The sequence below is a fragment of the Phasianus colchicus genome, chromosome 4, assembly GCF_987193195.1.
Source record: "Phasianus colchicus chromosome 4, bPhaCol1.hap1.1, whole genome shotgun sequence".
NCBI classification, from domain to species: domain Eukaryota; kingdom Metazoa; phylum Chordata; class Aves; order Galliformes; family Phasianidae; genus Phasianus; species Phasianus colchicus.
In genome coordinates, this window is record NC_143439.1 from 22,344,118 (window position 1) to 22,369,733 (window position 25,616).

Genomic DNA, 25,616 nt, shown 5'->3' on the forward strand with positions numbered 1-25,616 from the left:
TTAATTATATAGGTTTTTGGGCACACTGCATGTTTCAGAGCTGAGACAGAAAAGAAAATTTTAAGTATGGATCTCAATGATTGAGTTTAACGTAATTAGAAGATTAGAGAGAAGTTGGTACTTGTACCATAGGGTGAAATACTGGCAAGATATAGGTGTTCCTCTGGGATGGCAAAAAGAAAACTGTATGGAAGGCTGCATGGAAGGAGAAATACATACTGTGTCTCAGATCAACTCAATATCCACATCTGTAATTTCTACTGAATAGTAAAGTAATTAATTACAATTATCATTGGCATGTTATGAAATTCTGTGTGGGTTCATTCAGATGATCACCTTGAAAAGACAAAGTGCTTGCTTTGTGAAAAAATATCTTCCTTTTTGTAATTGCTAAGCATAAAGGATCTGTCTGTGTACGTTTAATATATTAATATTATTAATAACATTTTATTTATTTATTAATAATTAATATAATTAATATTGACAGCTCTTTTCATTCCTATAGTTTCAAGGAAAGTCATATTGAGTTGAGAGATAGCAAGTACAATATACATTTTTAAATAAAACTATTTTTCCTATTTTTCTTTTAAACCAAAGATTCCCATTAGAAAAAGGTTATTTCCTTTTTAAAACATTGCAAGAATGTTTAGGAGAAAGACCTATGAAGCTTGATCCCTTTGCACAAAGATCAGAAAAAGGAATGTTTTCCTTTTCCATTCACCTTTCCAGGTGGATCAGGTAAATGAAAGAAAAAAAATCACCCGAGTACATGCAACTGTGGACACCCAAGTACATGCAACTTGTAAATAGCCAATTTCTCACTTGATAGCTTTTGGTTTTATTTGTTATTTCCTTTTAAACTCAAATATTTATCAGGATGGCATTATGAAAACATCTAACCTTTTCTTTCTAATTAGGCAGTTGTATTTTCTCTGCTACCTTTGGCACAATGTACAATACAGAATTTTTACAGTCACTGAAAAAGAGTTGCGAAAAGGACAAAAGGAACTCCTGGCTGTAATATGTGTATTATTTCTATTGGCATTTGAAGGCCTTAAATGCTCATGATAAAAAAAGCTTCTAGGTCTAGCTCTGCTTGAAAGACACAGTGAAACAGGGACGCAACTGTGGTACATGAGAACAGCCTCACTTGAGAGTTCTGTTTGAATCCTCTGGTAAATTAAAAGTAGTACACTTCTACCCCAATACAAATAAAGTACCATCTTCCTGTAATGTTCCCTAATATTTCTTTTTGGAATAGGGGGTGTATAATTTACATTTTCCTAGAAGAACTGGAAAAAAGAATTATCTTAATTTCACTAAATTGTGAAACTGTATTTACCCATGGCTATTTCAGTGCCCAAACACTTGAAAAGTCTCATGTAATATTTCTCTACACATTTCTACTGGCCAGGCTACAGAAACAATACATTCTGATAAGGATTGAAATTACATTATTGTAGAAACTGGATGGTTTATGTATTTATATTTAGGTACTACAGCCTATAGCCCAATGATCTTAGAATCAATGAATTTTTCAGTTAGAAGGGACCTTTAAAGGCCATCTAGACAAATTGCCTTGCAATGAACAGAGACATCTGCAGCTCTATCACATTGCCCAGAGCCTTGTCCAGCTCATAAGCTGCCCCTATAAGCACACAAATCCTGATCCTATAGGCAAACAAAGAACAATAATCCCACACAGAATAAAGGAAACTGAGCCTTGCAAGGATTATATAATTTGTAAATGAAATCACTGATAGATAGCACCTGAACTACTTCTGATCAGTCACAACTTATTATTTTCTAAATTGAAAGTTGTGATTCTGCTCAGTTTGAAATCATACTTTAAAAATAGATTACATGCTGATTTGATTTTTTATTCAAGAAATTTTGTATAATTCAATATGATTTAGGAGTATTTAAACTGATTCTTTTTTTCTCAGTAATAAACAAAAAACTGATTGTACCCACAAGATTACAGCCAAACTATAAACAGGACATCAAAATAGTTACTGTGTGCCTCACCTCTCCCTCCCTGCTCTTTATCCAGTAATACAGTACAAAATCAAAGAGGATCATTCTGTATCTGAAAACAGCAGCAGTATCCAGCTGAGTCAAAAGAAAGCTCCATTGGGCTGGTTGGCGGGTAGAGAACGTCTGTGTGTAGGTTGTCTCCACACTGAGTCAGATTTTATTCTGACAGAAAAAAGGTGAAAAATCCTAAGACATTTTATCTTTCTTTTGTTCACCCTGAGAGCCTACAGTTCTCTACTAAATACATTACAGTCTGTTCCTTGCTATAAATAATATAAATGCTTTAAAAAATAAATTGGGCTAGAAGGCTAAAAGGGGCTAGACGAATAAATTATACTATTTGGAAAAGTTTGAAAATAAAATACAAAGTTAAACATATCTGTGCTTGTGATCCTGTTGCCAAACAAATGATTTATCTATGCAAATATGGAAGGATATAATCTGGTTTTCAGTCATAAACTGATGTTATTTTAATGGCAGGTAGAACTGCCTGACAATTAGGTAAAAAAAGTACTACTGACAAAACAGGTATAGAAAAGAATCAAAATTATAAAGCTTCCTTGATACAGATCTAAAATTATTTATGCTGAAAGTAAATTAGTGCATCTCATCACATGGAATGCACCAATGAATTTATTGTTACTTTGGAAGTGCATATGTCTCCTGGAAATTAATTTCCTAAACCTGTACTGTTACTGTATTGTGTAGTAGGTCAATGCTTCAGAAAATCTGATCCATCAGAAGAACAAAAGTGTCCTTTTCCTTTTTCTTCAGGGATCAGAAACTATTAGTGCTTTCAAAGCAAAGTAATTAAAGAAAAAGAAAAATTAAAAAAAAAAGTGAAGCAAGATTAATATGAAACAGGGAAAGCAGATAAACAAAAATTTTTGTTTAAACAGCAAGCCAAAGTATTGAGTTGTACAATGCAGTATATTGGATTTGCATAATGAAAGTGTCTATGCACTTCTACACAGTGAGTTTTGATCCTTTTATTTTCCCCTCTAACAAAGGTGTACAAGGATCAGACTGGAGTTCTCAAGCAAAGCTGCTGCAGGTTGACTCATTTGCTGAATACAGACGCACTCACAGATTTAAATGTCAGATATAAACACTATCAATTTGCAATCTTTGGCCTAATTTTAACCTGTTTTGAACTCTAACAGAAACATGAAATGAAAAAAAAAAAATTAAAACATCATTATTTTATGAAACAGAAATCTAATTTTCAAATTAGAATACTATACAAATAAGGTGAGAACTTTCTAGCTATGTTAGCGGCTCATTCACAGTGTTGTTAGAATACTTAGGAACTGTAATTTTGTCATGAAGGAAAGTTCACACATTTTAAATGTGATCATTGTATAAATTATGCGTCACACGCATTAGTAAGTGACTGCTGTGAATTTTAGGAGTAATTGAACATGGCTGTGCCGTCCCAAAGGGTACAGATATCATGTATAAGTCCTCTCACACAGTGAATAGCATTAGCACATGAGGTCTGTTTGTCAGGTGTAAGTGATGTGCCAGAGTGTTCTGAGATCAGAGGAAATTGGTAGTATCTGTAACACTAGCTAATAGCAACTGAAGCTTCCTTCAGGCTTAGGGCAGCTGAGGATACAATAAACCCCACTACTCTTAACTGACATTTATTGAGGGGCTGCAGCAGCATGGGACACAGCTTAGAGATACCTTAAGGATTACTCTAGCCCCTGTTAGATAATATACAGCTCTTACTGAAGGATACCTGTCTTGGTCCTGTGTATCCCAGTTAACTTGAAAATTATTCCTCTAAAGGAATGTCTTGCTAGCCACACGATAAGACTGTGAACTGTATTCAGAAATGTCACTTCCCTTCCCTAAGAAATGACAAGTTGCCATAAAAAAGCTTACCAGAACACTGGGAAATTGATTTGGTAAGCAGATGAGAAGATACGTTCAAAATATGACAATACTATTGCTATTATCCTTACTTATCACGATATAAGATTAATAAAGTTTTCATAAACAAAGATCAATCCAAAAAAACATTCTGGACCTTGTTTGTGAATTATTGGAGTTCCAGCAAAGATCTAAGCTCAATACATTCTGCATGTTCACAAAGCACCCAGTGGGGCCTTTAAGGGAAAAGAAAAAGGGTTGATTTCAAGAGGCATTTTGACCAGTTATATACTTTATAAATATTATGAAGTATTTATAGCCTGCAAGCAAGGGAATCCAACCTAAGGGCTTTCTTGAGGTCAAAGCAACAGAAGTAACACAAACAGTTGAAAATATCCTTCCGTAGCTTCTGGAAAAATAAGGTCCACAATTTAAAAAAAAAAATAATAATAATAATAAATTGTGGTTTAAGTTTTTGTAGTTCTAGTATATGACAGGAATGTGATTGGAAAATTAATGCTACAACATAATGCAGATTAGGAGTGGTGCTCCCAGATGTCCATCTGGCACTGGGGTTCTTTAATAACTTCATCAATGACATAGTGCAGTCATGCACAGCCTCAGCAAGTTTGTAGATAACACAGCCAAGTTGTGCAGTTGATGCAATAGAAGGGAGAGATATCATCCAAAGGGATTTGGACAAGCTTGAGAAGTGGGTCCAATGAATCTAAGCAAATTCAACAAAACCAAGGGCAAGGTGCTGCACTTGGGTCGGAGCAATCAGTTATGTGTACAGATTGAGAGAAGAATGCATTGAGAGCAGCCCTGAGGAGAAGGACTTGGAGGTTCTGGTAGGTGAAAAACTTAACATAAGCCAGAAGTGTGCTCTTGTGGCTCAAAAGGCCAACAGTATTCTGGGCTGCATCAAAAGAAGGGTGGCAAGCAGGGCAAGGGAGGTGACTGTCCCCCACTGCTTTGTCCTTGGGAGGCCTTGTCGGGACTACTGCATCCAGGTCTGGGGACTGCAGTAAAAGAAAGATGTGGAGTTTTTGGAGTGGGTCAAGAGGAGGGTCACAAAGATGATCAGAGGACTGGAGCACTTCCTACAAAGAAAATCAGTTTGTAGAAGAGAAGGCTCTGGGGACAACTACTTCCAGTATTTCTAGTACTTGAGGGAAGCATATAAATAAGATTAGGACTGACTTTTTACATGGTCTGATGGTGATAGGACAAGGGGAACAGTTTTAAACTATAAGAGAACAGATTTACTTTAGATGTTCAACTGAGGATGATGAGGCACTCGTACAGGTTACACAGAGAAACTGTGGATGACCCATCCCTGAAGGTTTTCAAGGCCAGGTGGATGGGGCATTGGGCAGCCAAATCTAGTGGGAATGTCCCTGTTCAAAGCAGGGTGTTTAGAGCCACATGATCTTTAAGGTCTCCTTCAACACTAGCCATTCTGTGAACAGTTTTAATTTTCTACTTAATTTTATTTAAAACAGTATATTAACAATCACAAAATGCTCTTTTCTAAACTAGGTAAATATCTAAATTAAACAGACAATGAAAATTTTGTTGGAAATACAGTAAAGTTGATTTTATGTAACATGGTTTTTATTTTACAATATTAACTATGTCAGTTAGGTAAGGAAATTAACATGCTCTAATTCTATTTAACCAATATATTTGCTAATGCAGATACATACTTATTCCTTAAGCTGAGATTAATTTATATCATATAGTTTAATACATAATACATGTGAGCATCTCTATTGTTACACTGCATGGTTATACACATTTCCCAAAGATACCGTCAAAATTTTTAGGTAGCAATTATTAGTTTAAATATTGAGAATGACTTTACAACTGTTCCATCTATTGTCTGATATAGATAAAATCCAAAAACAAAAACAAACGAACCAATAATGAAAAAAAAACAAAAAAAAACAAACAAACAAAAAAACAACCCAAGACATTTAGTGAGGTTATAGCAAAATTCAAAGAAAAATCAAGTGAGTAGCAAACCACAAAAAAGGCACTTTTAAATACAGACTCCAGACTATCTCAACTTGCTGTTGAAACTTCACAGCACATAACTATGCTTTTTATGGCTGTATTTTACTTGTTCCCTTTTGCAGCTACAAATTAATAAGCAGAAGCAAAAGACAGACCAAATCTGAATTGAAAATAAGGCATCAAATCACACCAAAATAAAGTGGAATAGATAAGCAAGCAATGAGTATTTGCCTTGAAGCAATATGGTAAATCAATGAGAGACATTCGCAGCTCGAGTTGCAGCTCAGAGAGACGTTCTACAAATGACACTGGCCCACCTGCTGTATGTCATTTTACAGCAATTCTACAATCATTTGAATACAATAGAATGCTCATCGTCTTCATGTAAAATGCATGACAAAAGTCCCTCTACTGAAATTGCATATTACTAAGACTAGGAATAAGGTAGGTATCTTTTTTCCATATTTTGTATAAAAATAAATCAGCTAGAAATCCTATACTTAAGTTACTTAACATTGTTCATTTTTTAAGATTTCTGAGTATTGGAAAGGAAAAGGGAAATTTTGGCAAAATGGTATTCCAAATGTCATTGAGTGGCTTTTTTTGAGCTTGAGAAAACTCATTCAGGGTTGAGATTATAAAATTATTGGATTAAATTTGACATAATAAAAAAAGTCAAACTAAGTCTAAGGACCATTTTTTAAGGCGTGACAAAAAATAATCTATTTTGTATCCCATGCATATCAAGAGCACACTCTATCAGGAGGCCTTGCAGAATAAACACACAGTAAATTTGGAGAAAATACTTATAGAAAATGAGGCCAGAATGAGTGATTTTCTACCTCCATTACAGTAAGTTTTTTTACCATTAACTACCATGTGTAATCTATTCACAAAACTTCAAACTTTCAGTTAAGAGTGAATTTTGAGTTTATGTGGCAAATGGTAGAAGGCATACTAGAGGGCATGCATCTGGATTAACGAAAACATTGGAAAGGAAAAGAAAATCACGCTAACTAACACGCTATTTTAAGACATCAGTGAGCATATAAACATCTGATACAAAGGATACCATCTGTTTCAATTTCGAATACAATAGTAAGCTTGGACCAAACTTGGAGCAAACTCCTTTGGTTCAAAAGACTACAAATTAAAGAAACCGGACTATCACAGAATAAGAATGAAGTGCCTCTAAAGTATAAATAATTGATTGTAAAACAGAAAACTGAAGTATTGGTTTGTTGTCAGCCTTCTCAATAAGGAGAGATGCAACAGGGGAATGCTAAAGAAATCTATGTTGAAGCTTGTGACATTCAACATATTAATTACCTACAGAAAATCGATCTACTCAAAGTAGCAAGAAGTCAGATTAAAAAAAAAAAAAAATCAGGTCTGAATAAATAGACAGTGAGAGGACAAATAAAGTTATAAAGTTAGGCCAATGAAAAAATACTGTAGCTGATGCAGGGAAAAATGTCCCAACTTTATATGAATAAATTCTGGACAAGTTACTGCTTTTCAGGAGCAAGCTACTGGTGTGCCCACAGACAGTTTTCTATTCAAAATCTTATTTTGAATACTGTATGCAATGAAATTCCCAGCTCATGAGGAACACAGCAAACTAAACAAGCTAGAAAGAAACTAAAGTAGGATTTATTTTGTGGGAGGAATAAATACAAGGGAAAAAAAAAGATGTTGAACCATAAGAAACACCAAAGTACATTTCCAAAATGGTTGCATCCTGTTCCTTTCATCCTTCTCTTAACATGAAAAAACATAATAATAGACAAATAATTATTTGTTATTATACTGATAGTAACATGGCTTCTTACTACTTTGGCAAGCTTTTTTGTAATCAGGAATTGCAAGTAGTTCCTGTATCTAGATGGAAAACTGAAAGGATTTGAATACTTGCGGAGTTGTATGATTGTTGAATTAGGATGTTTGGCTAAAAATAAAGATTATTTTTCCATTCTCTTCATATCTTTCTTCTTCTATTTCACATAGTTCTAAGAATTAGCTCTTACAGAATTATACTGTAAAGGACGTATACCTAATGTAGCCCGTGACTTACACAATGTGCTGGATTTTCTTTGTATTGTACTGTTACTAAATCTCGTGAGCACCAGACTGTACAACAGACACGAAGAAAGGAGGAGTGTATGTCCTTGGTATACTTTTGATCTTTCACTTTAATGTGAAGGTGTACAATCCAGTATCTGTTATGACTCACAGATACAGACGAGCAAAATATACCTTAGGGTGTTTAACTCTGAGCCATCAGAAATAAGTTCCAGGGTTCCAAGGGCCACAAGATATAAAAGCAATGGGATGTTTGCACCTACTACAACATCTGAAGGGAACACCACTCCAAAATTCCTAGTAAATCTTATTATAAGATAGGGAAGATGCACTAGTTCTCCTGCAATTGTACTAGATCTTGATGGCAAAAGGGCATGGGGAGCCACAAAAAGGCAATGTGTGCCAAAGACTGGTCAGTGGTAGAAAGACTGAGTGCCTGAAAAATTCTTCAAAAAATCTGTCATTACCTGACTGTCATATCTCTCCTGCTTTCATTTTGATCCTGAATTATATTTGTGTTTACTTTCTTCACATTGGTTTGTGTTTGCTTCTTTAGTGCTGTTGAATCGTACAGCTATCAATACTGAATTGACTGTAAGGCAAGCAGCTGAAATCCTAGACAGTTCTTTCCATGCTGAATGCCACTACAATATAGGAGAGCATACTCATACGAAAACTTTATAAGACATTACTCTTACCCTCCTGTATTCTATTTTGTGCTATATTTTTAAGCAGAAATAATGCAAAAATACAAATCAGCTCTTGATGAGAAAAGAGACAGTAATCTTTCTTCTAGTTTCATTCAATTCTGCAGAACATAAAATTACTGCTTATCTTATATAAGATTTCACATTACAGCAAAGACTTAACCATTTTGGTATTTAAAAACAACAGAACATAATCGGATTACTGAGAGTTAGGAAGTACCTTCACATCCCATACTTCACATGCATTTTTAATAACCATTTATTATTACTGTTCTGTAATATGGAAATCCATATTATTGTTAATATTGCACAAATTCACAGCTAATCACATTATAGTACCAAAGGAACAATTGTAGTATGTGAATGTGTATAAAGATTAATATACATATCCTAATAAATCTCAGCTGACCCATTAATGTATAATGGACCCAAAGGAGGCCTCATATCCTTAGTATATAAATGGCACATTTCTTTCCCCTTCCACTCCTCTCTTCATTTTGTTTTATATGTGTAAACTGCCATAAAAAGGAAAATTAAACCACACAAAAACACTCTCAAACATCAAGAGGCTAATCAAAAGCACAAAGCACTTTCTTTTCTTATTATACTGCAAGAATCATGCTAATATTTGACATGCATGTACAATGAGCTTTTTCTTTTTTTTCTTTCTTTTTTTTTAAAAAATTTTCCCTATTGAGAATAAGGCTTCTGAAGTGGTGGACAGACATACATTTCACACACACTGTATAACTTAATAGCTATTTCAGGGGAGAGGGAGTTTAAAGTAGGAGCTTCCAGTTTTAATTGTAAACTATAATGCCTTTTTCTTGGTTTAAGGCACATCTTCAGCTGTTTCAATTAAATCTTTTGTAGTTTAAAATGAAAAGAAAAAAGAGACAAATGATCCTTTTTGTTATGTAAGATATGCTTTACAATATCACTGCATAGTGACAACTCCTTGTCCTCCTGTCACATCCTGTCCCTTAGACTATACTGCAGAAAAGCAATTTTCTGCCTCAAAAGCACTCTATTTTTTAAAAGTTTGTCTCTGGGCAATTTTCAGGTCTACTAGACCTGCACAACTGTATACAGATGAGAAAAACCCAAAATAGGGCAATTTATTTGATTCCTCCTCTTCAAAACATTTAGCTGAGATTGCATATCCAACAGAGAAACCCCAACAAGAATATTCAGAGATGACCTGCAGTGACACATATCATTTTTTCAAAAAAATTTGCATTAAACATCTTCTCCAGAATCCTCAGATAGACTGCACTTTCCTTTTCCTTAATATGACCTTTAACACAAATACTTCCCAGGATATTAATAGTTAATTTCCTTTTTAAAAGTGATCGCAAGATTTAGTCAGTTAAATAAAACATTTAAGGAGGAAGGGAGTCTTTCAGAGGAAAAATTGTGGTTGGATTTCTTTTTTCTTTTTTATTTTTTGAGATGTGCATTTATTTGAATCAGTTTCTTTCTTGTTAGAGAGCAAAGAATCACTTGCATGGGAAAACAAATTCTCCCAGTGTTCAGCTGCTGGTAACTTAGCATTTATCAATGCCTCAAGCTAGTTTGACCTCAGTATTCTCCCGGTACAGTTTTGCCTTAACACAGTAAGGACATTTTGCAATGGAGCAAAGGCCTCCCATTTATAACCATCCATGTCTCAAAAATGATTTTACCTGCATGAAACTCTTTTCAGAATTAAGATAGCTTCAGGCTTTGGACCTCAGTTTGCCACGAATGTAACATTCACTGAAGTATTGTATGATTTAAAAAAAATCCAAACAAACAAAATGCTGTTTTTTCAAAGTTCTCAAGCAAGTAGGTGGATTTTCAAAACTGAAAACAAATAAATCATAGGCTCTTGAATATCTGAAATAATTTTTATATTACCTAAATCCACTTCTGAAAATTGTAAACCAGATTGATAGCTAATTTATCCCTGAAGACCTCTTTTATTTTATTTTTCTCTTGCTGTCTTTCTCAATTGAAAGCTAAGTACATTTAGTTTCAGAATTTCATGCTGGCATATAAATCAGTTGTGATAAAAATCAAATGCTGGCATGGGAAAATAATGAGTCTAAAGAATATTTATATCCTTACACGGTTTTGATTAGCAGGTCAGACTGCACCAGCTAAAGCATTAACTTTCTTTTTAATACAGTACCTTCAGTATGAATGCAGTCTGCATTTTTCTGTGCCTGTTACGTGAGTACATTAAAAAAGTGATATGGAAATGAGAATGTCAGTTTTTTAACTTTTATTTTTAATGGTGTAGGAGTCCTTCAGTTCAGCAGTATATTAGCATAATTCACTTGATTAACCTTTGTGTCAGAAATGCTACCACGCTATCACCTGAAAGATCATGCACTTGGCTCTGAAGGTAGAATTTGGCACCTATTGAGTCTTATCTGAATTTCCTTCTCACGTTGGCCCCACAAATTCTGAACATGTTTACACACACTGAGACAAGCCAAATCTAAAACAGTAGTATGGAGAATTTGAACAAGGGGAAAAAACAAAAACAAAAACAAAAACAAAACAAAACAAAACAAGAACAGATTTTGAGATATGTTTACATTCTTGCATTCTTGCTTTGAACTAGGTGTTATAAGGATTTTGTTAGCATGTCATGCTGTGGACACACAAGAGAAAGAGACATTGACAATTTAGTTCATTATGGGTGCAAGAGCTAATGTTGTCCTAGCATATCCTATAGTCAATTTCTAGAGCTGGAACTGGAAAATCTGTTAATGAACACTGCAACAGACACCAGAAATGGATGAAACTACAAACCATGAAAACTTTGAAAATGGTTGAACAGGGACTTTAAAAGAGGAATATGATTCTTGTAAACTATCTTCACCTCTGATGTTTGCTATAGATTGTTTGAATATATAGTTTTGCAAGAAACTAACTAATGTACTCTTCAATACCTCTTGCTGACTGGCAAAGCTTCAGTTTGGTATCTGGTGGCGTCACTGATGATTCAAAAGTGTAAGTGAAGAGTGATGCTCTATTTGTTTTGTTTTTCTCTAAATAGCAACAGCAACATCAAGCAGAAGTTCCAGAAATAAGAACAACTAACTGGTAATGAAAGAACTATCTCTAACCTTAAATTCCTCCTTTTTAGTGGATTAATTGAATTCAGTTTTTCTGAATATTTGTACTTGTGGTATGGCTTACTAGCTTACGTTCAAAATCAAGATAACATCATTCACCAGAGATGCTGCACAGCAAATCTGATCATTGCTAGCACTCTTTGATTAAATGCAGATTTTTTCTTTAGCTAAATGTTATATAATCAAGATTCTGGTTTTAGTCGTACTTTTGCAAAGCAATCATAGAAAAACATACACAGAAAAGCTGTAAACCTAACAGAAAGAGAAATGACAAAGAATGGTGTTCCTGAAACCCCATTGGATTCACAATGTAGGATATTAAAAAAAAAAACAACGGCTTTTTTTCTTCTACCAGATGAAATTCATAAAAAAAGTAATTTCCAATAGCAAATATGCTCCTGCAGGTTTGCACCTGTGAGATACAGAAACAGATAAAATTCTATTTTCAGTAACTATCTCTTTATAAGAAAACAAGCTCTTCAGCTGAAACATATTTCTACGGCTGTTCAGTAAATAGTGCTGGAGAAGACCTTAGGGCTGGGTCTGGGGTCGCTGCTTCTTCTCAGCAGAGAATCCACTAATCACAAGGCCACAGCTGTTCTTCTTCTTCTCCTTCTGTTCCTTTTCATTTTCTAAAGTTTCCCAGTGCTAGTGAGAAAAATAGGAGACTTCCATACAACTGACGTCTAGACTGTGTGTCTAGGTGGAGCTATGCAGCTCATTCAGAACCGCCCCCCACAGTTGTCGTGGGAAGGCAGTCGGACAGACTGATACAGCAGCAGTCAGAAATCTATCATTTCAACAGGTCAGAGAGCTACAGATAAAACTTAGATGTGAGAATGGGCATCCTTGCCTTCACAACCTTTCTCACAGTTACTTCCAATAGCTAAAACTCCTACTTTGACGAAAATGGCCCTTTGCAGTCCAAGAACATACTACTTACAGCATATCTCTTTTTGCCACCTTTTCCAGTGACCAGTAGGCCTGACTGCCTCAGTGCAGAAACACATCACTTACTTTACAACACATAATACAGAAATGGATGCCAGTCCAAACACCAGATGCTTCAAAGCTAAACAGTGCCATTTACTATGGTACGTACATAGATAAAATCTAAAAATCCAGTTTGACAATTACAAACCCTTCCTTAAAATGCATTTACCCTGAATCAGAATTAGAATTAAGTTTGCTATGTGCCTGCAACCAAAAACAGAGAAACCTACGAAAATAGAAACCAAAATAAATTTCTGAAATATCCTTCTCTTGTAATTAGTTATTTGAATAATCATAAAATACCTCATGGTAAATTTGCTCCATCACTGTGACAAAGTAACAAGAATACATACATATCAAACTCTCAAGCCAAAATCAGTAATTCCCTTTCATATGTTTTCTAAGTTAAAAACCTTAAAAAGAGAGTGGGAGAAGAGGAATCGCTTTATCTGCTATTTGAACAAACAGGAGTTCAAGTAAGGAGTTAAGAGTCTTAAGTACAGTTCATCAAAATTTGCATTTTAATTAAAAGAAATGTTTGTGGAAAAAAATCTGTATTGTGTTGTTTCTTATTTTCACTACAAGCATATGCATCCCAACCACTCATCAGATCTTTTTCAATGTCTGCTTGTTTTAGCTTTAGCTAAGACTAAAATCCCAGTATATGTGTCCTGACTGTCTCCCTTTTCTCAGTAATTTTTCATCTGAGTGACTGTCAAATGTTAATCAAATCAGTAAAAGGATGTCTAAAAGATAATTAAGACCCTACAAGTTTCCAGCATGGAGGTCTGAATTAACATCCCCAGGGATACAGGTGCAGGTAGAATTCAGGCATTCTGACAGGAGCTGGCTGGCCTGCTTAGTACTCCTGGAGCCGAAGCAGAGCTCTTTTGTCACTCAGCCAAAGAGGGTAATAAGAGACAAGAACAGGAAAGCTGGGGTTACAGTTGAAATTAGTGTACCATTGGTATCTTTAGTACCACCTTTCTGCTAGTGGCAGTTTGTGTGACTTGATATTAAAAAGAAGAGTATCATGATAGCATTTAAATCAGATTTCTACGATGTTAAAAATGTAAAGAAAATGAAATAAAAATGAAGAATAAACTTATAGATAAAAAAGAAACATATATTGTTTTATGGCAGTATTGTTCCCCCCTTTACTTAGGGGAACGAAACACTGTTTAAGACTAATGGAAGTTTATACTTCTGGAAGTTAATGCAGTGTGCACAATAAATCGATATTTGAAGCAAGCTGCAAGGAAGTATCCTCATTAAGCCTTCATTTGTAGTTCAGAGCTACAGGCTTCAAAGGGGTAAACTTGCCTTTTAAGCTTTCTGTGTTAGAGCTTACACTGGATTATTTTTTATTTTTTTTTTACCAACCTCCTTAAAAATAGTTGAGTTTTTTTTCAAAAAACTATAAAATAATCAGAGTTGGGTTAATCCTATTTCAACACAACAGGTTAAAGCTAAGAATTCCACCTTCTTAACATAAATTATAAAACAATTTTTTCTCTTAGCTCAATAAATGATTATATAAAAATATGCAATATTTAATAAATTATATTCTCACTCTTCCTCTCAATTTTCTTGAAGAAGCCCCCTCACTCTGAAATGTCAAATTTGAATAAAATATCAAATATGTGCAAAATGTGCTGGAAGCAGAATACTACTGAATCTAGAACCATCTGGCAGATCTCACTGAAATAGAAGAAATTAAATCGGGAAAACAAATTATTGTACCAGAAATTATTTGCATGCTTTGTCACTTCTTTCTAATGCTGTACATACCCCAAAATAAAAAAAGTCATCATTTTGATCTACCATTAATCAGAAATGGTATCATTCTAGCTTCTACAAAGCTGCTACACTCTCTTACTGAGAATTGAGCAGCTGCTGTGGTCATCCAGTTACCCATTACTGGTGTAAGAGTCTCTCTCGTAAGACTCGCAAAAATGTCACTGATTTTCAAGAATGAGTTGTGATCTGTACGCCTGTACTTGGAATCTCACATGGAAAACAAGAAAGGTTGAATCTTTAACTGTTAGCCTGTATATACTTCATTTTTAAGGAAGGCTGCAATACGTGCTAAATATCACTGTCTGATAAAAGACAGATCATTCTGTACAGCTACTGTAAAGCTATAGAACATCCTGTAAAAATATAAAAATGTTCTGACAGACAACTTCAGATTGGAAACACAATTAAAGAAGGCATTTCTCAAAAACTGAATGTTTTGAAACTGTCCTCTCCCTTTGTGTTCTAGATGGTGTGTAATCTTACCATCATACATCACTGAACTAGAATTTGTAGAACGTGGTTATGACTGGCACAGTATTACCAATAAAAAGTTGTAGAAAATGTATATATATAATAGAGTATTTATTTATGCCTTCAGTTTCTGAAGTTGTTATTACAGTGATCCCTGACCAGGATGAAGACTTATGTAAATTCTAAGTCAAATCCCTGAAAATAAGACTAACACTGATTTGTTTCCATACCCAAATGCTAGCCTCCAAATATAAGACTCCAGCACACAGTCAATACAAAAAGAAAGAAAGAACACTGGCAAAACACAGACACTTATGCAAGTCTGATGAATTTCTGCCCTCTTCCTTTGTTTCTCCATGCTGTCCCCTGACTACTACTCATCAAAGTCAAGGAAAGCAGTGACAATCCTAATACACAGTTGAGAAACTGCTAAATGGTACTACTCCTCATTCTTCACCACAAGATCCACATACACTATATGTAACTGACTTTCCATTTGCTAGAAGTGTTACTTTGATGAAAAGGTATTATTTTGTTAGGCTGGTGCCATGATAACTTTCCTATTAATATTTCTTTTGAAGCTTCTCAGATCCTTTAAATTGACACACTTCAAGTACACATGCGGTTAAGAAAAAATATATAAAAATCAAACATTACTTATCATATAGTCATAAATGATACATCACAGTTGTCTGACTGTAGCCTGAATAGGAGATAATTGCAGTAATGTAGATAATATTGGATGGCAGCTAGCTAAGTGACTTTTATGGCAATGTCTTTAGATTAAATATGTGTAATCCTTCAAAAATTTCCAGCCTTACATCCTGCATATATTTACAATTTCCAGACTCTTCCTAGCTAGATAAAATATTTCTTGTACCTGAGTATATACTTTGTAGTGTTCTGTGTTATGGTACAATAAATATTCCTTAGCCACAGGTGGCTATTTCACTATCTCTACATCTGTTTGCAACACTGAAAATCTCTTCAGGCATACTGGATGTCTCAAGGATAAATCAGCTGAGGAAGCCTTAGATGACCTGAGAACTTTTTCAGTACTGCAGTGTGTAATTTAGACTGCCTTATGGAACTATTCCCATTACCACAGCTTTCCTGGACTGCCCCATGGGTATCAGAATTTCTGCAGTACTGTGATTTCACTCTAGGCATGCTTCCCAAACCAGAAGGGTCCCAGAAAGCAGCCTCTGGCTATCTTCCTTAATTCCTCCACTTGGGAGGAGTCTTGCCAGACTGGGGGCGTTATAATAAATTTATACCATCCCAGACCATTTAGCCAACACAAAACAACAGGAAGAGATGAGAGATTCTTGTTTGCTGTCGGGAAGTCTCTTTGTCTTAAAAACAGTACTAAGAGGTAGTTTCTTCGGGTTGTAATAAGTAACACAGGCTAGTGTTCTATAATTGCTTGCAGGCGTAGAGAAATACACTGTGTTACCAAATACCTGAAGTTATTATTAAAAAGGAAAAAAAACCAAAACAAAACAAACACCTGTTCATGCGTTTTTTTGTTATACTTTGAAAAAAAATGAAGAACCTTTAGGTCAACACAGCTTTTTGAAACAAGTTTCTCTGCACCAAACAACTGCTTTCCCCATGTGGTCACTCACCAATATTTATAAGGGAAGGTCACTTTGAATGCCACCAGCAGATGAAAAAACAGGAGGGAAGGAGGGTTTTCATGTCTTCACTGAGCTGGCTGATTCTGCCAAAGTGATAGCCGACGTTGACATTACACAAGGGAAAGGTTGTCGTAGTCTCACATTCCCAGCTCTGCTGCAGCAACAAAACAAAACAAAAACAGAAAAACATATGTGCATACTTTTCAAATAAAAGTAATGCCAAAACGTTAAAACTCTGATCTCTGGAATATAAATACGGCTTTAATCTTGGCTTTGAAAAAATTTATCGCAAATCTACTTTAAAAATGAGATTTAAAAAGACCCCTAAGAAATTGAATATCCTTCTGTAAAATTAATCAATCATTTTGAGGGTTTAGAGGTAGGAAATGGCCATAAACATCTTATGTACTCAGTTGGTGGTAGAAAACAGACTGAAATGACAATTCTGTTAAAAATAGGGAATAACTGAGATCTGAAGTGAAGATTTTATGCAGAGTACGTGGCAGGGAATGATAGGAAATTTTATAGATGCACGTGGCCTATGAAAAACTGAAGGGAAAGTTGAAGGATTAATGAGGGATTCCTATTTATTTATTTATTTATTATATTTTTCTAGCATTCGTGTGAATTATTACCTACACGCCTGGTACGTCCTAAAAGAAAAAACTGTGATGAATAAATAAACAGCTCTAGAAATCTTCAATAGGGTCCTTTACCTTGCAGGGAATATTATCATTGGCTTTTGATACAATTTCTGCTGCAGGGAAAGACTTTCAAAGCTCAGAATGCTGAAGTATTGCCAGGCGCTCAAAGACCCCCTGCTGTGCGCGTCAAACTAAGAAATCTCTCTGAACTTGTCGAATTAAAAGTCATCTCTCTCTCTCTGCAACCCCTGCATGAGCTGGGAAGCTCTGTCCTCATTTTTTTTAGGCCTTCCACGATAAACAAATGGAGCCTGGAGCATCTTTATTCTTTTCAGGCACGTAATTAAAATTCTTTAAAAAAATGTAATTGAAGGCAATGAATTTCAAAAGAAGGTTCTAGTGAACAAGGAGGCTAGAACAGTTTGAATAGACCATATCGCTTACCGTTCAATTGCGTTTCAAAGGTACGAGCAAAACAGCTTGTTAAGATCCTGGGTAAGTGTCTTTTATTTATTTAATTTGTTTGTACATCAAGAAGGTTGCTCCAAACTTAAACATCTCAGCAGGATTTATGCTTTCTGGAATGTCATAAGACTTAATTACTGAAACTGCAAAGAGGAGTGTACTATTAAAATATGAACAAAGCAGAAAGCATCCTTGGTTTCTTGAAATCATTATTTATATATCTCCTAAGAAATTAAAGAATGCATTTTTTGAAGGATGTGTATTTTCTTGGCAAGTCCCCTTCATCTACCCAAACCACTGTAAATATTCACAACTTTGCAAAGGTTTATGAATCTGATCATACATAAAATGCTGATTTGCTATGATCACCGTTGCTGTGAAACATTGCAAAGATTACAGTGAATAAGTATTTTTGATATTGTCAGAAAGAGTGCAAGAATTAAATTTAAAATTAATAAAAAAGAAATGAAAAAATCTCACATTGGATTTAACACCAGGAATTACTATACAGCATTAACCAAAAGACAGTAGAAGACAAAACACTGTTTCAGACTTCCTAGAGAGTTCAAACTCTAAACCCAACACTATCTCTTTTAGAGTCATTTAACAACCTCAACCAAAAGAAAACAAGAAAAGGCCCAGCTCATGCATTTTTAATTCATTTTACCATTCTATGTTTTTAATCTGGTACTTCTGGCTACTAATGTCCATTTAAGTTGTATTATATTTAGGAATTCACCATGGGGAGAGTGGAGATTAAGATGTTTTAAGGCAAGTTATTGCAATACTTTCCACAGTAAAACCAGAATGGACTGTGTAGCAATGCAGTGCCATTTCCACAACATCTGGGTAGCACCTTGCTTCTGATTGTCACGATGCCTCTAGGAGACTCAAGCCAGCACAGCTGCTTTTTATCCCTGGAGGCAGAGGTCAGGGGAAAGGAGAAGGCAGATAGAAGAGCCCTGTACATGCTCTGTGTGGGACTGGCAGAAGCATACAAGCAGGATACAGTTACTCCAGGGGGAAACACAATGCCAATGCAGATGTAGTGGCAGCCAACTATGGCTTTGACTATGCTATCAAATAATAGCTCTGGCGCTCAGTCCCAGGACCTGGTAACCTTTTTTTTTGTTTTGTTTTTTTGTTTTCTTTTTTTGAGTAAAATCTGATACAGCATAAGGAATAGCCTACTGCAATAGTCATGCTAGATAGGTAATACAGAGTGTACCAAATATACCAACAGTGCTTGAAGTTTCGTCTTGATTGTCTGCAGTTGTCTAGCATTATTCTCAGTAGGCTTTGGGCATCCAAATTCACACATGCATTCATGTCACACACAGAATAAGCAATATACAGCATCACTTTTATATTGTGCACAAAGTACTTTCACAAACTGCACACGGCCTACCCATTGTGCTCAGAGGAGGAAAAAATATACCAATAATGTTTCTATCTCAGATCCAGAAAGACCCCATCTCAGCAGACTATATGCAGCAGGCTATGTCATGTGTTTCTACCAGAGTGTTGTCTACTATGGTACAGTCTGCCATTACAAAAAAAAAAAAAACCCAAAAATGAAGGCAGTCACCACTATGCCTTTTTCTCCTAGAAACATTAGTGTGAGAAAAAATTGAACTTGTCTTGGCCTCCCCTTTAGACATACTAAGGTGACTTATGAAGGCATATCTACCATTTCCAATTGTGCATACTATATCAATTCCCATGAGATCAACAAATATTCCACAGAAATAATTTTAAAAATTATAATATAAATATATATACATAAATATAAATATAAATATAAATATAAATATAAATATAAATATAAATCAGAAAAAAATAAGAAAAATATACAGAAATATAATATCTTCAATTTCTACTGTAAGACTGAGTTAATGGAAAACAATGTGATTATAAAAAGTAACTCATCTTTCACTTAATTATCCTCTGTAGAATGTGAAGGACATGACAAAAAGAACTGTAACAAAGAGACTGCATCTGATGTTTTAGGGAAAAAAAAATACTGTGGCTCAGCATGAGTATTTAGTATCTGTTTGCAGAACGAGTAAAGGTTCCTTTAAGTTCATTGAGCACTCACTCCAAAGTTTAGGGAAGATCAGTGGCTGAGAAAAAAGAGGCTACTGAAATATGAGTTATGAGTCACATCTATGAACAAAACTGATCAAAGTCTACTTGGCTGCCAGAGTGCCTTCAGTTTATTCTCTTGCCATACAAAGATTACTTGATTGAAAGGTGTGTGGATATAAGGCACCAAGGTTCCTGTCTACTGTCACTGGGCCTGATATTCTCATTTGTTATGTCTGACTTCCTTTATTGATTTCTTTTTCCTAAGCATCAGCAGCTGAAGTCACTTTTGTAACTTTGGCAAACACATTTACATTGGAATAAATACATAGCAATTCTCTTTTCCCCTCCACACTCAAATTATTATTGTAAGAGATGCAATAAACTCAAAATTATCCAAAATTATCCAGTCATATGCTGATAGCATTAGAGTCATGTTATAGTGTCATGTACATTTCATACGCTTACATATATCTTGAGGATCTCAGACATTTTCCTTAGCGGACAGAAAAAAAGTCTCTTGATACCACTGTCACATGAGAGGTTAACATGAATAATTTCATAGAACAATTCCTTTAAAAGGCATTTGCTGCTTATAAACATCTAGCTCTTATATGACATTAAACTAATACCTAACTGGTTAAAAAATAAATAGGATACCTATACCAGAAGCATCCAGGATACAGTTTTGATCAAATAATTCAGAGTTCTGTAGATAAAAGCTGTTGTCAGGTGTTGTCTTTGCAATACGGTACAAAGTACTGCGATTTCAGAAGATGGCAGAAGAGGGAGTTATGTGAATGTAAACCCAAATTATGAGTTCAAAATGAAGTACAAGAGTGAAGCAATGCCAAATATTTCAGATGCTCTTTGTCCTTTACAGAAGAGCTACCTTTCTATTTCTATCACTGTACGAAGTCAGGATACATCAGAATTCTAAATTTTTAAATGCAGTGATGCTCTTTAATATTCATATTCCAAATTAATATCTTATTCATGCATTTTTCTCTGTGCTCTTATATAATCTATTCTGTAATTTCAACAAAACATGACTTTGTATATTAGATTTACTGAAGATAAAACAGACCCATGAGGGCACAGAGGAGAGAACACTTTCCTCAGTGAAGTTAGCTATATGACAAGCTGTATAAGCAGAAGTAAAGAACTGAAGTACATGCTTAACCTTATTAACAGGTTCTGCCCCTTACCTCAGGACTGACTTTAGTCACTAGTTGATATAAAATATGTCAAAATAGGTTCCAGGAACTATTTCATGCTGCTTTCTCCTCCCAGCTCCCATGAGTCTAGGCAGTACGACCCTCTCCATTGCAATACTGAATATTAAAAATTATCTGAAGTGCTTGAAAATTTCAATTACCATATTTTTTGATGGAGATTAACAGATGGTTATGAAGAAAGTAAATAATGAGTAAAACAGATCCATCTGGTTTAATTTTCATGCACTTAGTCCAGTCATTAGGCTCAAGAACTTACAACCAAGTTTAGAGTAGGAAAAGGAAAAAAATACTAATTTGCTGGTAATTCTGCCTGCATATTAAAATTAATTAGCAATGATACTAACTATAAGTGAGAATTTTTTTTCTGTCAGTCTTTTCAGAAGATCTATTAAGCTAGTAAAAAATCATGAGTGAGTGCATATTAGACAGTCTAGCAAGCCTGATGTGCTTCTCTATGCAAAAGCAAAGAAAGGAATTGATAATACTTGGCAGAAGAACATAAGCTTATGTCAAAGCAATTAATTCCCATATCTCAATGTTCAGGTTGCTTTCATTGGGATTTGCATGCATCAATAAAGGTTAGAGGCTGACCTGCTGGAAAGGAGCTCTGTGAAGAAAAATCTTAGTCTCCTGTGGATAAAAGGTCAGCCATGAGCTAGCAGTGTGCCCTTCTGGCCAAGAAGGCCAATAGAGTCTTGGAATACATGAAAAAGAACGTGGCCAGCAGGTTGGGGGAGATGATCCTCCCCCTCTGCTCAGCACTGGTGAGGCCACATCCAGAGTGCTGTGTCCAGTTCTGGGCTCCCCAGTTCAAGAAAGATGAGTAACTCCTGGAGAGAGCCCAGCGGAGAGCCACAGAGATGACTGGGGGCCTGGAGCATCTCCCATATGAGGAAGAGCTGAGAGACCTGGGGCTGTTCAGCCTGAAGAAGAGAAGGCTGAGAGCTGTAGGTTGTCATGCTCCTAAAAGGCTTTCACAACTAATGTTTCTACTCAAGCAAAAGCACTCGGTATCACTTCACTGATGCAAGCAGCACTCTTTGGATAGGAAAGTTGAATAGCTTGATAGATAGATCTGTTTCATTTCTCATTTGGAAGGAAAGGAAACCAACTTTGCTAACAAGCTATTTCCAGCTCTTAGTATTTGATGATAGGATTATTTATCGTATTTATAATGTCATAGATCTGGTGGGACATAAAACCTTCAAAAAGGGTGAAGAAAGACAAAAGAGCAGAGCAGCTGCACCCTAAGAGCTTGCTTGTGGGGTGAGAAGGGACTCACTCCATCTTACTCCCAGAAATTTCAGGGGACTGTGTCTGTACAATCCCCAATTAACTCAGGCAGCCATCTTACAGAAAGATGTACCAAAAAGGTAGACTTATATTATAGACTTATATTAGACTAACATATTAATACATTAATAATCAGTGCTGTTCTTAAAGTTCACAAATGTGGCATCTTTTTTCCCTGTGAATTTACAAGTTCTTTGAAACAAACTGCATTTGCAGCCTCCCCTTTATACACTGCAGAGTAAACCACTGATAGCAGAGTGTATCTGTCAAATTCAATGCTGGATAATAGAACAGGAACCTGACATAGTCATGACAAGCATACACTTTATATCAGGAAGGAACTCTGTTTTGTTGATTACTGCATACTGCTAGAATGATGTGTTGTGTGTTCACGTAAATAGGAGCACAATAAAATATTGAATTATGAAATATCATCGCAGACAGAATTAAGGCTGGAGTAAACTTAGAGAAAATGAAACACCTCTTTAAACGATCACATTTTCTACTGCACTATTAATATCAGTATTTCAAGAAACACTAGCATGAAGAATTGCTGCAAGTTGGTGAAGATATTAGCATTTTTCATTTTAATTCAGAACTATATAATTTTCTTGTTTTAAACAACTAAAGTTGATGGCTCATACACTGCTTTTACTGATGTCATTTTATTTTAAAAGATATCAGTGTAATTTATAGAAGCTGAATTTCAGTTCCTAAAAAGCAGTATTTTCAAATTCTACCTCAAGTTACTACCCTGCAACTATTCCCATTTCTTGAAAAGTGAGGATCATAAATTTCAGCAAATGCAAGATATTTAGAAACTTTCTCATAAAACCATATTAATTCAAGAGAATAAGCAAACTTATATACTAATCTTAAAAGTTGCTTCATAGTTTATCAATGGCACTTACGTACTTTTTGTTTTATACGCACAAAATATTTAAAGACACTATATATCAACAATATTATCGCTTGAGCAAATAGGGTTCTTAGTATTTTTTTAATTTCATCTCATCTTCTTAAACTGCTTTGTGTTTTCACTGTGAGGTTTGCCTGTAAGTATTTTCAATAATTACTTTAAGTTTGTATAATATTTCCAGAAAATAATGTGTTCAAGTTCATATATGGTGATCCTCACTGGTATTATTTTGGCATTCATTTTAGTTTGTCATTTTGTTTTAGGTATGTATATGCTAAATTTTATTGCAGCAAATGCAATCTATTAACACTATAACTGTAAGAAGGCTGTCATAACTCCATGTTGTGCTGTATGCAATAGTTTTGAAAATTAACATTATACAGAGAGTGGCTTTCAGTCAGATCTCTGCTTTTGAGGATTTGAAGGGTTTCTGGGACCAGTGAGATGCAGAGTAGATTTTCTTTTCATATGATTGTGCCCCATACCTGAGGAGTTCAATGCCAGCTTGGATGGGACCCCTACAGCCTGATGTGGTGGGAGGCAGCTCTGCCCATGGCAGAGGGTTGGAACTGGATGTTCTTTAAGGTCCCTTCCAACCCAAACCATTCTGTGAGTCTGTGATATTGGCGTCACAGAGAGTTACAAACAACAAAGATAGGAGTGGTGAGAACTCTGATGTAAAGAAGAATCTGACTAGAGTCTGAAGAAAGATTACTAGTGGAGATGTTTACAACGAGGTGGGCATTACTCAGGCGTGTCCAGCTTGCCGCCCAGCTCTGCCCACACTGCGGCCTGCTCCCCCTGCTGCCGTGCCATCATGGCGACTCTGCCCCCTGAGCAGCCTGGCCCAGCCCTGGGACATGGCGGGGGGGGGGGGATAGGAGGGAGAGATGCAGTGCAGTGCTAACAAATAGTATGGTACTGTGCTTATTTTGCAAGGACATTCTGTCACTTTTATAAGACTACAATTTCAAAAGACACTATATGCAGAAACAAGCTGACAAATTTGATGCGTATCAAGGAATGCTTCTTAAAGATGAAAGAGCAGAACTGAAAAAAGTCTCACACCTCAACAAAATATTTTTAAAGAAGTAAAAACTCAGACAGGCTCTCTTATAAAAACTAGTTACATGATAGCGAATCTGACTACAAAATATCTAAACCATATCCTGATGGTGAGTTTGTTATGCAAGGAATGGAAAGCATGACAGATATCACATCCTTATTAAAAACAAACAAACAAAAAACCCAGATTTTTCTAAAATCAGTTTGTATTATCAGATTGTAGCCAGGTGAACTGAAGCAACAGGAAAATCCATTGAAAAAATTTGGAGAGTAAAGCTGCCAATTTCAAATGTTAAAATGTTATGCTTTGGTGATAGATGAAGTTATTGATACTACAGATATGGCACAATTTGCCATTTTCATTAGAGGTATTGATAACAAATATAACATCACTGAAGAAATGGTTTTTTTGGTGCTGTTGGAATATGCAATTAAATCTCTTCATTTGTACAAAGAACTGAAAAAATACATTAAAGCAATTTACATTAACCTTTCTCAGCATATCTAATATAGCTACCACCGATGCCCTGGTGACGGTTTGTAAAAAAAAGAGGGATTTATAAAATTAATAGAAGACAACAAAATTGCCACCAGTAACTCGTTCTTCATGAAATATCAATGCATCAGATATCAAGAAAATGTATGTGGAAAAACTTTGAAAATGGATAATATGCAAACTGTTATCAAAGCTGTGAATTTCATTAAGTCCAAGGAACTGAATCATCACCAGTTCTAGGAGTTCCTTAAAAGTATGGATGCTGACTACAGGGTCATCATTTACTTTTCGGAAGGACGGTAGCTAAGTTGGGTTAAAATGCTAAGAAGACTTTAGGATTAGCAAAATTAAATCAAGTTAATTAAAATTAAATCAAGTCCTTTATGGAATCAAAATGAAAATCTGTGCCAGAATATGAAGATGAAAAGTGGGTCACAGATTTAGCATTTTTGGTGAATTTGACTGCTCATTTGAGTGACTCAAACATGCGTCTTCAAGGTGAAAATTACCTTATCTGTGCTATGTTTCACACAATAATAGCATTCAAAATGAAATTTAAATTACAGCAAGCTCAAGTTATGGCAAATAACTTCATGCATTTTGATACAATCCTGTGAACAGTGAAAAATATGCAACCATGCTTTTTGTTTTGATAA

The 25,616-nt window shown here is 35.3% G+C and overlaps 1 long non-coding RNA gene across 1 annotated transcript in view; it reads right to left on the reverse strand.

The window, feature by feature from the left end:
- LOC149918111 (uncharacterized) overlaps positions 1-23,958 on the reverse strand; it is a 95,350-nt gene extending 71,392 nt beyond the window's left edge. The window contains exons 1-2 of the long non-coding RNA XR_016466378.1: positions 23,885-23,958; positions 16,744-16,906 (exon numbers count right to left, since the gene is read on the reverse strand). This is a non-coding gene — a long non-coding RNA (uncharacterized LOC149918111). The remainder of the gene's footprint in view (positions 1-16,743; positions 16,907-23,884) is intronic.
- Positions 23,959-25,616: the final 1,658 nt, after the last annotated feature.